Here is an 18,490-nt window from a genome sequence, read left to right on the forward strand (position 1 = left end):
CTCTCCACGCATAGTCCACTTCAGTTGCATGCCGGTCGTTGACCAGGCCGCACCGAGAGCACCAGGGCGGTGGATGATGGCGAGGCCTAGGAAGGGAACGACACGGAGGCAGGGAAGACTCAGCAGTTGTTTCCCACGCGGAGGGGAGTGCGACTGTACGATGGTTTACTGGTTCGTCTGCCATCACCGGAGAATAACAGCAGGTGTGGGTGAGTAGAGGGATGGCTAGGCTAGCGATGGATTTACGGTGGGGCGGTGAGGCCTGCGCGGCAGCAGAGCCGGCCGCGGGGAGGAGGGAGCAGGCAGTCCCGCCAGCGCTTGTTTGAGCGGCTGGAGCAGGAAGAGCAGAGATTGAAGAAGCACGACGGCCGTTGGATGGCCATCCAACAGTCACTGCTTGTGCGTCAACCTTTTTTTAGGAAAGCCTCAAATCTGTGGAAAACAGCATACAACCCATCTGCCATTATTTCTAATAATTTACAGCCCATTTGCTAATTATTAAGGTTTTTTTGGAGTCCATATTCTTTTTGTTAGCATTACAGCCCATAATGTGGCCACGGTTAAAAAAATATACGAAGTTTTGCATATTTCTGTGCAGTCCAAACTATTTTTAATCCCGAAATTTCGGCTCACGTTCAAACTGATTTTAAAAATAAATGTATATCAATATAAAATCCAACAAATTCTCCATGCATAAAAATTAATGTAATTTAAAATCTTGAAATGAAAAAAAAGACATTTGAAACTAATTGCCGGTTTGATGTGTTTTAAAAATGTACAACCCATTTCTCATTACTGATGGGCCAGTTTCTCGGCCAGCCGAATGAAAGCTCTCCTCATCTTGAAAGATTTGCAGCCCAACAAGCTTGACAAAGCGACTTACTTGGCAAATCACAAAAAACTGGGTTGTGGTCGTGGACCCAGTTGTCAGTCTCTCCAGGTACAGTACTCTTCCGATGGAATGTCGTTGACCACGCCGCGCTGAGAGCACCAAGGCCGTGGACGACGGCGAGGCCTAGGAAGGGGACGACGCGGAGCCGGGGAAGACGCGGCAGTGGATGCCCACGCGGAGAGGAGTACGAGGGTTCACTAGTTCGGCTGCGGTGTGAGGCTGCCGTCGCCGCAGGGCCTGGCTAGTGGTGGGAGTACTAGGGGCGATGAGGCCTCAACGGCAGCACAGTCGGCCACTGGAGGCAGGAGCAGGCGGTCTCCCCGGCGCTAGTTTGGGCGGCTGGTGCAAGAAGAGCAGCGATTGAAGAAGCAGCAGGACCGTTCGATTCAAATCCAACGGTTACTGCTGCTAGAATTGTTTGTTGACTAAGTTGACAAGCCCTGCGTATGCGTCAACTTAGTAGGCCCACAGGTCAGCCTCCCAATAGGTGCGCCCCAGATGTCAGTGGGAGGAATCATTTTTTCGCATAATAAGGAGGCAGTTGATTGCGTGCGGCCAGGCCAGTGGAGGGAGTAGGGTGGGCCGGGAAAGCCTACGCGGCATCACAGCGGGCCACAAGAGGAGGGAGCAGGCAGTCCCGTCGGCGCTAGTTTAGGCGGCTGGAGCAGGAAGAGCAGAGATTGAAGAAGCACATCGGCCGTTGGATGGACATCCAACAGTCACTTCTACTAGAATCGTGTGTTCACTGACAAAGCCTTGCGTAAACAATCCAGCCTTGAAATCTGTGGCGTGTACAACCCATTTGCTATTATTTTTATAATTACGCATTTTCTAATTCATATGGAATTTATTGCAGTCCGTTTTCCATTTTTAGAATTGCTGGCCATTTTCTGGTCAGTACCAGGGTCAAAAAATTAACTAAATATGTGGGAAATTTTGAAAAATAATCGCAAATTTTTGCTGGGGAACGAAATATTCTTAATCCAAAAATTAATAGCCATACTAAAACAAATTTAAAAATAAATTAGTACTATGTCATGTTAAACTCAATGAAATACGTATAAGATATCAGTGAAGAACAAAAAACAAAAAAAGAAACTTATATCCCATTTGCTATAATTTTTTTGAAATTTTCAACCCCTTTTGCTATTAGTTTTAACAGACATTGACCATACTCTTAAGCCAGGCCGGAATGCATCCCTCCTCGTCTTGAAAGATTTGCAGCCCAGTAATTCGGAGAAAACAAATAGGCCTAGCTTGGGTATTCTTCAAAAAGAAATACTGGGCTACCTATTTTCCCAAAGAACTAGTGCATGAGCATTTAGCTTTATTTATTTATTTACATATTTATGTTTAGGGGACCATGAGCATGTACCTGGGACGGATTCATGTGAGAGCCTCCCTTCCAGTTAATTATGGACTTCTCTATTGGGCCTTCATCAGTGGGCTGCATGTTATCAACAAGTGAAAAATGTGTTCCATACGAAAAATAGTATGCGCTACGTACGGTACGGGGCACTAAAGGATCGAACCGTGCAACGGCTTCCAAAACATTGTGTTTGTCGTTCTAGCAACACATTTATTCAACCAACAGACGAAATATACTACTGATTGTACATTGAAAACAGCAGCAGCAACTAGGGCTGGGGGTGCAACAGAAGCAGTAAGCAGGCCAGAAGAGTGAAGACCTCCACAAGCATCCACGAGCATCCAGCTACCACGACCGTCGACGAGCACCATCCAATACGTGTTCATGCCGACCCAGTACATACCGTTAATGTAGTTGAGGCTGACGGGGATCGGATCGCAGTCAAGGGGATTGATGCTCGCCACCCTACAATCATTATGCTGCGTGACACGCCGTTTCTGAAGATCAGGCGGCATCAGCAAGCATGGAGCTGGCTTAAAAAGCTCCGACCCGAGGGCTTTGAGTAAAAGGTACATCCCCGACGAGCACGCAGCAAGAGGCATGGTACTGAGATTGTCCACACGCGAAAAAATGAGCTTGATTACCTCTGTGGGGAGCGAATTCCAGCCACTCTTTCGGCGGACGCTGCTCGGTTCTGCCATTGTTAGTGCTTGGGTTTCGGACGAGGGGGGGAAAGCGCATTAGCGGGGATGGAAGATTGGACGAGATTATGTGCGGACAAAGATGGAGAAGCGAATATGTGCTGCTGGAAGTGGACAGGTGATGATGACTACAGCATGCCACTTGACTTACGAGACACATACCAGCAGCGTAGGGTCATGTCGATGCCAGACAACTTGCTTGAGTGATCACAGTACTAGTACTCCCTAAAGTGGTATGCCCTAACTTGCTTGAGTAGAGTAGTGGAGTGGGACTCTGCTCTACTACTAGCACCGGAGGAGTAATATATTCTAATCTAAAATAGTTACAAACTTCAATGCCCGAGCGTGGAACGACTATGAACCATGCTCAAAGACCGTGTCTACGTGGTGTTTGGACATGGGCGACAACCTCAACGCCAACGGTGCTGCTCCCGTTGCACCGTATGTGTTTCTGTCCTTCTTGTTCAAAATCGCTCAATGTAATCCGTTGTCTAAGCATGTGGAGACTTCCATGCAGGATCTTGCTCTATTGGAGTATCGTGCATGAATAAAAGTGTATCTGTTTATGGTTTAGTCTAGAATCTTCCATGTATGAATTTTTACTACAGTACTGGTGAAAGACTTATGATGAACCATTTCTTACATCTCCTCTGCCCGCTTGCAAGTCATCCTAATTTAATCCCTCCGTCTAGGTGTATAAGGGCATGGTTAATATTAATTAATAGTATAGCCAACTATTGACTATAAGAAAGTGCCATGTCATCTGTAGCCAACATGTATAACAATCGATACTCAAAAACTAATTCTTAAAGATCATTTCTTGCAAAGCACAATAAGTGTTATTTCTTCACAAGTTTTGGATGCAAGTTTTGGGCACCTACTACTATAGATTAGTACGACCAAAAATTGAACTAACATTATATATAGTACGATAAATGCTGATGCATGTCACCTAAAATTATATCATTCAAAACTATGTTCAAATACGAATCCAACGATATAGTTTTTGTTGACATGCACTAACATTTTGTCAGTTAAATCTTCAGTCAAATTCAATGGGGGACTAATAAACCACGACCGATGTAGTACAAGTGTAGAGGGCGGCGTTGCACGGGAGTCTCACCTCTCACCCCGCTCGTGGCGCGGTAGTAAAGCCGTCATATCACAAAACCAAACCACTCCCAGTAATAAGTGGCCTGGTAAAATAAACGGACAAGCAACCATCACATCCCTCCGTCTTTTTTGCATTTCATCTCTCTGCATTTACTTTCTCCGGTTCATCTCGCACACTCGATCCCTAGCTACTACTCCTAGGGCCAGTTCTTTTGGCGGCTTCCCTAGCTTTTCCCACAAGACTAGTCATAGTGGAGAGTAACAATAAGGCGCCTCACTCATTTATTTGGGCTTCTAAACTACTACTCCGTCCTGGTTTATTCCTCACCATTGTAATTTGTGCTAAATTTTGACCAAAGATTTAACTGGTTTATTCCTCACCATTGTAATCCCTCCGTCTAGGTGTGTAAGTCATCTTACGAAAACCAAATAATCCCAAAACACCTAGGTGCGGTGCATTAACTTCTACCTCGTTTCTTGTTTCTTGACATATCAACCAATAAGAGATAAAGAGTGTGCATGCTTTTAATGACTTGAGATATCAAACACGACATGCAGTGGTTAGTTCATTGCATGCAATACTATTAATTAGCAAATAAACATTAACGTTTCTCGTTTTCTCCTCCTCCTTGGTCACGGTGCACAGCCTAAGATGACTTACTCACCTAGACAGATGGAGTAGTGCATGTGATATGCACTAACATTTCATTAGTTAAATTTATGATCAAAATTTGACACAGATTACAATGGGGACCAATAAACCAGGACAGAGGTAGTAGTTATGGGATTACTAATCTAGAAACCTAAAAGAACTGGCCCCTGGTACTCCTACTAGTAGTAGTACTCAAGTTGGAATTCCAATTGCACGGCACAACTTGTTAGGAAAAAAATTCGATACAGGGTGTACGAAGCGGTTTGAGATTTTGCATGCCTTTCCAACCAGTGAGATACTCCGTACAAAGTACGACAGAGAAATAACCATAGAGAAGGAAGCTAAAAGTAAACAATCAAACGAGCATTTTTGCATTTGTTTTGCATTGAATCGTTTCACAAGCTTGACTAGTGCTGTTTTTCTACTTTTACAAAAACCGCATAGTAATGTTAAAACATGCATTTGCACGTGCTCCCTCCATCTGGGTTTATTAGGCCTAAAGACAACTTCTCTTAGACCAAGACACATAGTAATTTTCTCACATTAATTCTTCCATTCTACTCCCAATGCACTCTCTCACATGCATGCAGCCAATGAAAAAGCACACATGAAGTGTATTAACTTTTCAGCCATGGCACCAACAACAATAGCTTTCAATACAACCAATGAAATGGTTGCATGCATGCACCTTTCCAACGCGGGGCCTTATAAAAGTGGACATGCTTGTGATGCTGAGAGGCCTAATAAACCCGGACGGAGGGAGTACATAAGTAATAGTAGTACTCCCTCTGTCTCGGTGTATAAGTCTTCCCTCCTTGGTCATGGTGCACAACCAAAGATGACTTATTGACCTGGACGGAGGGAGTAGCACAGTCTGCAAGCATATATCAAGAGAGACGTGTAGTGCGATAGTATATAGTAAAGTTTGTGCTAATGCACGTACGTGCAAAATGCGTATGAATACACAAGGTTTCCAAACTTTCCCTTTTACATACTTAATTAAGGACGCTAAAAATTCCTAAACGTTCGGGATTTATCATTTGCGTCCCAAAACTAATGAGATCGCCTTACGAAACAAAAATTATACTCCTCCTAAAAGCCACGACGCTCGCAGGAGCGCTTGCGGCGCGCCACGAGTGCCCTGGTGCGCGGCCGTTTCCCAGCGTGCTGACACAACGCCTCTTCCTCAGCCTCGCAACTCGCGAGGTGCTGATTGACGGCTTGCCGGCGGGCGAGCGCGATCTCACCAGTGTGGTGATCCGGCGCCAATAGGTACTCCTCCTTGCTGGAAGCGTGCACCCGGTCCACGTACCGCCAAGCATAGATGAGGCGCTTGGGCCCGAATGCACTCAGGGCGTCGGCACGGGCGTCCTCCGCCACCCTCACGGCCCTCGCACGATCCTTCTGCCAAAGAGCCAATTTCCTAACTCTCTCAGACGCGACACATGCCTCCCAGGCAGCTTGTTCTGTGGTGCGCTTCTCTTCCTCGGCCTTCTTCTCCGCCTCTATTTTGGCGTGCTCTGCTGGAGGCAAAACCTCCCACAAGGCGACATCCATTTCTTTCCAAAGCTCCTCAAGGCTGGGCGGGCTCGGCGGGCGGCGCGGCGATCTCCTCGTAGCAGGGAGTCGACGCGTCCTCCGGCGCGCGTGCTGGCGAGATTGGGAACACCGACGCGTCCACCTCGACGAGTCATGGTGAGGAGCGGAACACCAACCGTCCTCCTCGACTAGTGGCGGCGAGGAACGGAACGGCGACGCGTCGCGTCATGGCAAGGAGCGGAACGCCGACGCGTCCTCCTCGACTAGTGGTGGCAAGGAACGGAATGGCGACACGTCGCATAGCAGCGAGGAACGGAACGACAATGCGTCACGTAGCGGCGAGGAGCGGAACACCGACGCGTCCTCCTCGACTAGTGGCGGCGAGGAACGGCGACGCGTGACTGTCCGCGCGGTGCAGCGAGGGGCTCCTAGGGCTTGGGAGGGGCGATGCCATGGCGGTCGGCGTGAGAGGAAGGGGAAGGAGATAGCGATGAACGTGAACGTGAGGGGGAGGAGATAGCGATGTCGTGGGAGGCGCATTATTTATAGCGAGTAATGGCACACCTACGTAAGATATGGACTGAGTTGCACTGACTTAACTGCAGGTCCAGTTGCGTCACTGACATGTGGGCTAGACCCCTATTGGGCCCATATGACAGTGACCCAATGCACCTGTAGTTAAGTAACAGCTACGTGGGCATATTTGTTGGAGTAAATTACGGGGGACAGAAGGGGTGGAAATATTGCTGGTCACAACGGATTGGACGAGCGTGGGGGGAGGAGAGTAATGCATGCAGATTAAATTAATCCCGCTAAAAATGATATTTTAAACGTGCCTACTCGATCTGTGGCAACTGGCAAGCCACCGTGCTCCAAGTTGTTCACCTGTGGTCCCGACCATCAACTCCTGCGGATCAAATTATCACGCAAGCTGACTATTCATACAAAGGTGCTCCATCACGTACCCGGTACCCGCGAATGCAGCAATCATGCACCTAGGGTTTTAGGGTTTATTTGTTAACGTCGCCTTTACGTAACACTCATGTGTGCGAGACAATGAGAGGCCGACTATGTGCGTGCGCCTCTTCTCTTCGTATATGTACTCCACCGTTTGTCTGGTGTCCAAAAAATTATAATAACTACTAGCAATGTGCCAATGCGTTGCCACAGGATCAAAGTAGATTAATACATATTCACCGATTTGATAGAAAAAAAGTCCAGTTTTGAAATACGTATATCACTAAAAATATGTTATGTTTCACTCAAAATATATTCCTTTGGCGGTTTTGATGAGATAAGGGAGGAATGTTGTTGGTTTCAAGATTCGAGAAGTGGTATATGTCTAATTTCTATTGTTACTAGCAAGATGCCCGTGCGTTGCACGGAACATCAAGATCTTGTGGGAGAAAAGGATGAACAAGGGAAGGCCTTATGTGCAAATGTGGTGAAGAGTGCGGGTAAATTGCCATATTTTCCTTCCTATCCGTCAGATATAAATCGGATGACTAACATTGCAGGATGGCAGGCCCACCATCATCACCAACTCTATTTTTTATCCCTACTCTTATAAAAAGTATTGTCGGTGATGATCGTGTGCCTGCCATCCTGCAATATAGGTTGTCCGATCTATATCTCACGGATAGGAAGGAAACTATGGCAATTTTGCAAAAAGATACCCACACCCCTCTCCACATTTGCAAATAAGGCCTTCCCTCGTTCATCCTTTTCCCCCACAAGATAAACTACTCATACAAATGCATCTTGATGTTCCGTGCAACGCATGGGCATCTTGCTAGTTGTTGCAAAAAGCCCATGTGTGTGTGAGATAGAGGGAGAGTGGAGGAGGACGGAGTGCATGTGTGACAAAGACACAAGGAGTGTGTGTGCGATAGGTATTAGCTTAAAATGAGGCGACAGTGTGTGTGTGTGCACGATCGAGAGGGTGTGTCTCAAGAAGGGAAGAAAAATCTACATAGATACAAGGAGCGGGAGAGAGACATGTATGCGATGGTTGAAGCACGAGTGTGCGGGTGTATAAACCTATCTAGAGGCTAGCTAGTCGATAAATGTTTGTGAGAGAAATACGAGTCGGGGTGCGAAAGCAAGAGTTTTGTGTGTGAGAGAGAGAGACGGTAGTCGAGAAGGGGAGTGGAAGCAGGAGTTGTGTGTGTGTCCGTGAGAGAGAGAGAGAGAGAGAGAGGAGACGGTAGTCGGGGTTGTATGATCGGTAAAAAAATGTATAATGTCAGTCTGGGATGGAGACGAAAAGGAAACCGCAACAAATGTTGTGTCTACAGGAGAGAGAGAGAGTAATTTTAGTGGTATGAGTCATATGTAGAGACATATAGGGTGTGTGAGAGAATCCCATAGATAGAAAGACAAAGTGAAAGATGAGTGGAGACTGTGTGTGTGGCGGTGAAAAAGAAAGCTTAGGTACCGAGTGATACCAGAAACAGTAGAGACGTGAGAGATAATGAAAACCGTGTAATGTATAATGATAGGGAGAGTGTGACACTTCTCAAGGGAGACGTCGAGAGACCATGTTTGCGAGGATAGGAGAAACATGAAGTGAGCGTGCGGGTGAGCTGGAGAAAAGAGAGTGATAGCTACCTGAAGGAGCATGCATGCGAGAGAGATGGGCGTGAAAGGAGTGAACAAAAAAGGGATTCAAATATTTGAATTCGAGATGATGATACATGTAATCCATACTCGAACCAAAATTGATCTATCAAACATGCATACTCATATGAATTCACACACATCTATGTTATTTAATATGTAGATATTACTGATCCATACATTTTAGTAGAACATAATTTGGTTAATTTTTTTTCGAATTCAACCTTAAGATTTTGAGATCGTTGTATTTGTAAATCATATTATACATATAAAGGAGCAGAATTCTTTGTTGTGCTTTTGAAAGTATATATAAAAAATGATGTATATAGAATGTAATTCCAATTGAAAATGGATCCCGCCCGAAAAAAATAGAATACAAACGGGATTCGAATTGAGTTGGCATGGTAAACGTGCACTCTACAAAATTTGAACGAAGCGGGGAAAGTCGCAGTAACCGCCCGAAACCAAAATCTGCGAGATGGAAATCACTACTGCCTATCCCTTCGACGCAAAGCCTGTCTGCTGGATTTCTATAGGTTTCGATAGGCGTAGGTTTGTAATTTCACCCAAACGTGACGTAACCGCCTCTCACCCAGATTCATACACGGTGGGCGCCAAAACACAGTGTGTCCTCGGCCGAAATCGACTCCCTCCCCGATTCATATTCATACACGGTGGGCGCCAAAAACAAACTCTCATTGGCAAATATTCGGTGTATGCGAGATTACCGTCCTATCACCAACCGACTAATGTTGCTGTGATGTAGTAGAAATTTGAAACGGGGGCTAAGTTTGTAAATTTCCTCGCATTTGAGACAAGCGCGCCATGAATACATGGTTCCTCCCTTCCTCTCTACCTCCCTTTTCCCCATTTGTACTCCGTGGGTGCGAAAACACCCTCTCCACCCCACCCTCCTCCGTCCGCCGCCGTCCGCCACCCCATCCACCGCCGTCCTCCTCCACCATGCTGGAGCTGATACCCCAATTCCGCCGTCCATTATAAGAGATCGACCTCTCTCATCCACGGCTTCAGACCAGGATCCTTGCATCCCGTCCTTTCGCTTCATCCCCGCCGTCGTCCACCTTGCCGGCGCCGCTCCTATGACCGTCTCGTCCACCGTGCCCCGCCGCCATCGTCTACCCTCCTAGATCTGCTTCCACGCCACCGACAGCCATCGCTACCGTAGCACCGTCAAATTCTCAGAAGATGCGTACATGGCGCCGCACCAGAGGCGGTACTCTTTCGTATCTGCTCAACTTATTTATCGCAGCAAGAAAATAGATCGCCACTGCTTTACTCTGGTTTCTTGTCTTGGTTGCGAAGTTGCCTTTGTCCGGTTTGCACCTTCAGATCCGCCATGGCACGCTCAACACTATACTCCCAATGCTTATGGTTTTCCCCTTTTATATTCCACACTAGTTAAATCACAGTAGACTAAATTTCAAAATTGGGTCAGTCGAATTTTCAGAGCTCGCCGGAGTTTGCCGGTGCGATCGAAGGGGCTCGGATGGTTGTGGGGCCTCGCCGAACGAAGAAAACTCGACGTGGGTGGGGGTTGGGGCGGGGGTGGGGGTGGCGTAGGAACACATGAGGTGGGGGCCGGTGGTCCAGCCGGCGGCCCGTGCGGTGTTCCGTATGGGAAGAATCAGAGACGAGGAAGAAGAAGGGTTAGGAGACGTAGGATCTTCATCCAACCGCCTGAAATGGTCGAGAGACAGCTGGGAGTTGCATTCTTAATGCGCTCTGGTTCACCATGTGTAGGCACTGCACAACCAACATTTTATTATCCAAAATCTGCTTGCTCTTCTTTACCATGTTCATCTTTCGTTCTTCTTTAATATGTACTCTCGCCGTTCCTAAATACAAGTCTTTGTACAGATTCCACCATGGACTACATATGGAGCAAAATGAGTGAATCTACACTCTAAAATGTATCTGGATACATCTGTAGGTGATCTATAGTGGAAATCTCTACCAAGACTTATATTTTGGAACGGAGGGAGTATGATAGTAGTACAGTATGTTCCTTGTACTGAAGATGAGCAGGGACATTTGCAGTGTAGAGGTCTATACGGTCGGTTGTGATGGACACTTTGAACCTCTTTGATTCGTAGGATCTTGTAAACATACGAACAGGATTTGTAGTGGCCTGCCCACTTGAATCCTATAAGAATAGCAAGGAAATGCGGGGAGCTGTGTCGCCTTTGAGAGTTACACTGATATTAATAGTACCACACCTTCACTTGAAGAGAGCTGGTATCTGAAACCTTTCTAGCCATACCGGCAATACTAGCACATATATTCCAGCAAGTTCTACTTTGCTGATTTTACTCTGATGCTTAAGGTTTTCCCATTATATCTACACTATGATCTGTGTAGCTGCTTTGTGTCACACTAGCAGCAGTCCACTCTTGAAGCTAAACACTGCAATGACTTACAAAATTGGCACCAAGGCATTGAGTGCCATTCTGGATGCAATGAAACTCATACGCTCCCCACCTGTTGATTCTTGTTCGGAATATGATCCTAATGACTATTCTAACCTCGAGGAGTCAAAGGCAGATGGGCTGTCCTGTTCACCCATCAAGGTGCTTGTTCTAATTTGGCAATGTTTTATTGATTGCAGGTATCTTGCATATGTTGTCTTGCATTTCTTCTACTTTGTTGCACCTCCATTTGCTTGGTTTACTCATCATATATGTCGAGGTGCCATGCCCATCCATTATTAATACATATTCCATCTGTCAGCATACCATGTTTTTTCACTCAAATGTTGTTCTTGTGCATCAGACATCAAAAAGGAAGAGGGTGATTGCCGAACCTGAAAGAGCACCAGCAAAGTCCTTGAAAAACGTGGTGGCGCCGGAGAAATCAGACAGCACCCCACTTATATTGGCTGTACAACTAGTGACACAAAACGTAGGACCGACTCCAGCAGATTGTACCCATACTTCACTGGCCACACCACTAGCCCCACCACACAGGACCTGCACTCCAGCAAAAGGTATACCAATTTCATTTGCCATAGCACCAGCTGTACCACAGAAAAATCCCACTCCAGCAATAAGTATAGCAAGTCCACCGGCCGAAGACCTATCCCAACTGCAAAGACGGTCAATTCCTACAGATTGGAACCCCATTCCTTTTATTCCCAGTTTAAAAGACAATGCTTTCAATGTTGTTAGGGACTACGTGCATATATTCCCATACTGGGAAGATTATTGTGAAGACAAACACCATTTTCACATCTTCCTGTCCAACTTACGTGTAAGTGCTATTATTCATGGTTATTATTTTCCTATTTTCTGCTGATTGAACACATCAATGTTTTACATTACATTGTTGTAACTAGGCGAGGGTCTATCTGGATAGTCATGACGAGTAGAGCTTGCTTGTGCTTTTCAAGGAAGCATTGCAGCAGTATCGGTGTTACCTGAGGAAATCACACTTTGATGGAAAGTCTATAAACGAATTTCCGGTGAAGTCTCCTATGCTAAATTTAGAAGACATTGAATGGAAAAACCTTGTTATGCACTAGTCTCGTTCCCAGGATGAGGTACTGTCTATGAAATCACATGACAATTTGAACTTCTACTTTTCCGCATGTGCCTTACGGATCTTTTTTGCAGGAAATCTGCTCGAAGAAGAATTCCGGTTTGACAAGAACGACAAGATATCGCAAATATGCTGTCCGCTGCTTTGCTCTTGTTAGTACCTGTTGTCCTGTATCACTGTACTTGCATACATACCTGGTTCATTATGTGACAGTAGTATGCATGATAGCTTGCTTATCAATTGTTCGCTCCAAATTATTTGATCTGTATGAATGGTTGCATTAGTGTAGAATATATCCAATGCCAATTTTTTTAGCTCTGCATTGTTCTTGTAAGTACATGCTGTCCTTTATCAGTGTACTTATAATGATAGCTAGTTGTTCATGTACCATCACTCTACAGCTTATTTTCCTTTGCCCTCCATTTTCTACACATCAGCTCTATATTTACTCTTACCATAAGGTTGGTACTGAAGAAGTTTAGCTGTGCATTGCTCTTGGCTGTACCTTTTGCCTGTATCGCTGCACTTACATTTATAGCTACTTGGTTATGTAGCATCACTCTTCATCTTATCTTAAATATTCTCCATTTTTCGTATATTATCACATCTACTCCCTCCGATCCTTTTTAGTTCGCATATAAGATTTGACTGAAGTCAAGCCTCGTAAAGTTTGACCAACTTTATAGAAAAAAGTACCAACATTCAAAATCTGAAATCAATATCAATAGATGTGTTAGGACTTAAAGTTTCATATTGTATAACTTTAGCATGGCAGATGTTGATATTTTTTCATATAAATACGGTGAAACTTTATGAAGTTTGACTTCAGAGAATTCTAATATGCAGAGTAAAAAGGACCGGAGGGAGTATATTTACTCTTAACAAAATGTAGAATAAAGGCAATGCTTTTGAAGAAGATTCTATGGTAAACTTCTTGAATTGCCCCCCCCCCCATCAGCATGGACAAGGCCTTTATAGAGCCTGTCTTCACCAATAATGTAAGTTTGTCCATCTCAAGCCTTCAAACTTTGTTGTATATATTTGGTTAGGCATGTCTGCAACATCTATTTATTTTTGGTGTTTGCATCAAATTGCTTGTTTAAAGTTTATTATGTAGTTCATAAACAAAAGTTTGTCCTTTCTCAATTTAAGTTTTCAGTTGTACAACCAAGTTCCTTCTTCATACCATGTAAAGTAAACTATACAGAGCAAGTGGTCTTCTTTTGCACTGCATGTATGCATCTGTTCTTCATCCGTAATCCAGTGGTGTGGTGAACCTACCCACTACAGCACAATGTCATATTCTGCAATGTCTTAACTATGAACAATGTCATATCATTCTACTATTATTTAAACCATCTTTTTATTTGCCAATTTGAAATGGTATAAATTGACAGCACACTAACCATTGATACTTATGAGTTCTTGATCTGTAATCCAGTGGTCTCGTGAAGCTGCCAACTCCTTCATAATGTCATTTCCTGCCATGTCTTGACCTGAACAATACCATATTGTGTTAATGCAATTTTAAACTGTGTCACTTTATTCGTCAGTAAGAAATGTGATGAATTGTCAGCACTGATACTTTTATGTGCAAAACCTATCATCTGTCGGCTTGTTTATCTTTCAAAGTGAGGAAGATATAAGTGTTGAACAAGCGCAGTCTCATCATCTTGCTCAGCTGCTTGCGCTGCAGCTCCCCAGCAGGGCTAACCTTTCTTGAACTCTATTGAAGTGCTGTCGGTTTTGTATATTATTTTGTCGGCATGTTTATTTGCACTGGTGGCGATCTTTGATGCCCAGTGTATGTAATCTGCTGTCTGCTTGTGCTTTATTATCATAGTGGCGAACTTTGATGCCCAGTGGATGTAATATGCCATAATTTCTTTATTGTATAGTCTAGGTTTTTTCTTATTCACGATGCTGCAGTTATTTTACTGTATATATATATATATATATATATATATATGTCCTGTCTTCGCAGTAAACCGGCCAAACCGTAAAATTACGGTACATAATCGGGCCGTCATGCAATCACGATGTAGGTTAGGCCTGAAATGTGTCGAACGGCTCACGGGCCGGCAACAGACCGAAATGAACCCCGGCCCATGATTGTGCAAATCAAATCACGGGCTTTTAACAGGCCAAAATTGTCTCGGTCCTTGTTTGGCCCAATTAGATATCGGCTGCGAGCAGGCCGGATGCAAACCGGGCCGTAGTTAGGCCCAACTATATGACGGGCTTTTAACAGACCGAAATTAATATAGGGCCGAAATGTTAAACGGGCCCTTAATAGGCCAAAACTAATATCAGGCCGAATTACTAAGTGGGCCTTTAGCAAGTGGGCCCAAAAGCATAGTGTCCAGTTGACGGGCCAAATCTGATATGGGCCATAATTGAGCCCAAAGCCTCTTAAAGGGCCGGACCTGATCTGGGCCGTAATTTGGCCCAGAACGTGGTAGGCTTTTAATGGGACGGATCTCATATGGGCCACTATTAGGCCCGGAGCATGGCAGGCCATTAATGGACCGGATCAAAGATGGGCCGGCATTTGGCCCAAAACATGGCAGACAGTTAATGGGCCGGCCTACTAGGGTCCTCAAAATCTTGTGGGCCTACAGCTGGGCTGGCCCATTAATGTCGCGAAATCTCGTGGGCCTTTAGTTGGGTCGGCCCATTATGATCCGCAAGAATCTTGTGGGCCTTTACCTGGGTCGGCCCATTATGGCACACAAAAATCTTGTGGGCCTTTACTTGGGCCGGCCCATTATGGCCCCCAAAATCTTGTGGGCCTTTAGCTGGGCCAACCCATTATGGTTCGCAAAATCTCGTGGGCCTTTAGCTGGGCCGGCCCATTATGGCTCGCAAAAATCTTGTGGGCATTCAGTTGGGCCGGCCCATTTAAACTTGATGGGCCGGTCCACGTGTCAACATATCATAGGCGCGTCTCGCCCACTGGATGAGTGACACCTGTGCCAACGCGGACCTGACACGTGTCTCCTCCAGCCAATGATGATTTTACACGTGAAAAATCCCCATTGGTCGGGGCTGTTAACGGGTTATCGGATCCAAAACCCGACCCGATAGCTTAACGGCGTTCCGTTACGGTGGATGCCACGTGTCGGTCACCCTTGACGAAAGCACTTATGTGACGCGCGATTTATCGTCATGGAAGTGGACACTTCCATGATGATAATTTTGGTAATGTCACGGAACACTTCTACGACAGCACAGGTATGACTATCTTGATTCTGTCATAAAATCGTCATGGATGTACATGCATGACAGAAAACGCGACCTACTGTGACAAACACGTATCATCACGGAAGTGTATTTTTTTGTAGTGGTAGGATTATGCTATGCGATGATACTTGGTTAACTTACCATCTACTCTCTTCTACTGCTTCAAGATGGAGGCTGCCAGAAGCATAGTCTTCGATAGGACTAGCTATCACCCTCTTATTCTGGCACTCTGCAGTTCAGTCCACAGATACTACCCATTTCATTGATACCAATGCATATGTAGTGTAGATCCTTGCTTGCGAGTAGTTTGGATGAGTACTCATGGTTGCTTTGCTACTTCTTTTTTCCCCTTTCCCGGTTATTGTGGTCATATGATGGAGTCCAGGAGCCAGAGGATCCCGAGGATGTTTCTACGTGGAGTTCGGCTTCGAGGAGTAGTTAGGAGGTCCCATGCAGGAGGCCTCTCCTTTTCGATCGTTGCTACTTTTGTGCTAGCCTTCTTAAGGCAAACTTGTTTAACTTATGTCTGTACTGATATATTGTTGCTTCCACTAACTCTTGTGTATTTGAGCTATGTATTAGAGCCCTCCAGGCCCCTGGCTTGTAATATAAAGCTTGTATTATTTTTAATTTGTGCCTAGAGTTGTGTTGTGATATCTTTCCGTGAGTCCTTGATCTTGATCGTACACATTTGCATGTATGGTTGGTGTACGGTCAAATCAAGGGCATCACACAGCAACAATGTACTCACTTAGTCAAGCTGCCAGCCTCGACTGGGTACATAGTTACATGGCCACACAATTAATCATGTTGCTCACTGGAGCTGAGAAACACTCATATCTTGCAACACTGGAGCATAATTGTCTACATCTGTCCTGGTTGAGTAAATTGCTCAAGAACATCACCTTTCTGGTCAAGGTACTTGAAAAGTACTGCTTTTGCCAAAAATCACAAAAGACCATCGCTTCTGCGGCAAGTGAAAAACAAAATGCACTAAGAGTGGAAAACTAACATGCCTGGCCCACCCGTCAGGCTGACTTGGCAAAGAACAAACACGTGGACAAGTGACTAGTCTGTCACCCCCTCTTTCTCTCATCGGTCTCTCTTGCATTTTATCGAGCACCTCCATTCAGACCGGCTCTTCTCCGGCGATGCTGCCCCTCCGTTCGCCCCACCCCGACGAGCTCCATCCCCTCCTCTGCGTGCAGCGAGCCGGTCCCCTCTCACCAGACCGCCCCTAATCACTAGCATGTCCACAGAGAAGAAGAGCCAACACGCGTCATCTGTGTCGCGCGCCACCAACACACCGCCGAAGCCGACGATTGCCGCCATTATGCTGCTCCTAAGCCACCAACGGGCCACCGTGTGCCCTCCCGATGAGCTCATCTCACCGTTCCCCCGCTTTTCCCCTCGATTCTGCTGCTGTTTAGCGCCGTCCCATTGTGCTCGATCTCACGACCAGTTCGCGGTCACCACGACTTTGCCCCGTGCTCCCGCGCGCCTATGGCCGCCCTGCGAGCGCCTCGGCTGCGCCGCACACGTGCCCATGCGCCCACGCCGCATCCTGCCTCGTCGCGCGCTGCTACTGATGCATGCTGTCGCTGCCGCTGCTGCTTTCTCATGCGCTACCGCCTGCTGCCACTCAGGTCGCCCTCGCCTGCGTGAGGCCAGGAGGAGCTCGCCCTGCCTCAGCGTGCCGGCGCTGGGCTCCTGACGGATCTGGGAGAAGCGAGGGAGGTAGGGCGTGGCGCCTCCAGCAGCGAAAGAAGCGTGCTAGTGGCGTGTGTCTCCGGAACCAGCGGGAGGCTTTCGCCGGATCAGGAGAAGGAGGGGAGGTAGGCGCGAGCAGCCTGCTTCTCTCTGCCCCGGCCATGGCGTGGGGCGCTGGGTTCCCACTTTATCCATAAGAAGGAGATGGGAGAGGAGACAAGAGATGTGGCTGACGGGTAGGACCCTTTCCACCTTAGCAGGTCAAACATTGACTAGGACTAGTCTTCGCCAGATCAACCCAGATAGACGGCTCCACCCGTCAGTTTTGCTGTTAGACGCTCTCAGTTTTGAATTAGTGCAATTTGTTACTCACTTGCCACAGAGTTAGTTGTCTTTTGTGATTTTTTATGAAGATGGTAGTTTTGGAGTATCCTAGCCACAAATGTGATGGTTTTGAGCAATTTACTCGTCTTGGTTAGAGCTAAAACACAAGTTAACCAGAAACTAGAGGAACCACGCATCAAGGTGTCCAATAGATAGCCTCAATAGCATGCAAATTCCTGGTGCCTCACAATCCTATCTAACCCATATATGTTGGGAGCTGGTCGTGCAAATGCATGCCATGTCATGGATGAGAGGAAGCTAGTCTGCACTCTATGAAACATGTTCACTAGCATAGCATATATACTTGGAGAGTTGTCCCCTTCTATGTCGTATATGAGTTACTACCAGGAAGTCATGCTCAGTTACAAGGCTATGAAGCAACCAACTTATATATGAGTTGGCTCCTGTAGCTATTGTTTCTTGACGGTTGGTTGGCACAGTAATAGTAGTGGTGTACATACTTGGAGAGACATCCCTTTTATGTTGTTATTTCAGGGCAACTCTAATCGAACCCTTATAACTGGTTAGAGGAGTAAAATTTTCGTTTTACTCCTCTAACCGGGACCTAGCCGATACCTTATCTGCCGTAAGGGACTAAAATTTTACTCCTCTGTTTATTCTTTCACTAAATTTACTCCGTCGATTGGCGGCTGAGTAAAAGTCGAGCCGCTCCCTCGCATTGCCCCCCGCACATGCACTTTCGTCGGCGCGAC

The sequence above is a fragment of the Triticum aestivum genome, chromosome 5A, assembly GCF_018294505.1.
Source record: "Triticum aestivum cultivar Chinese Spring chromosome 5A, IWGSC CS RefSeq v2.1, whole genome shotgun sequence".
NCBI lineage: Eukaryota > Viridiplantae > Streptophyta > Magnoliopsida > Poales > Poaceae > Triticum > Triticum aestivum.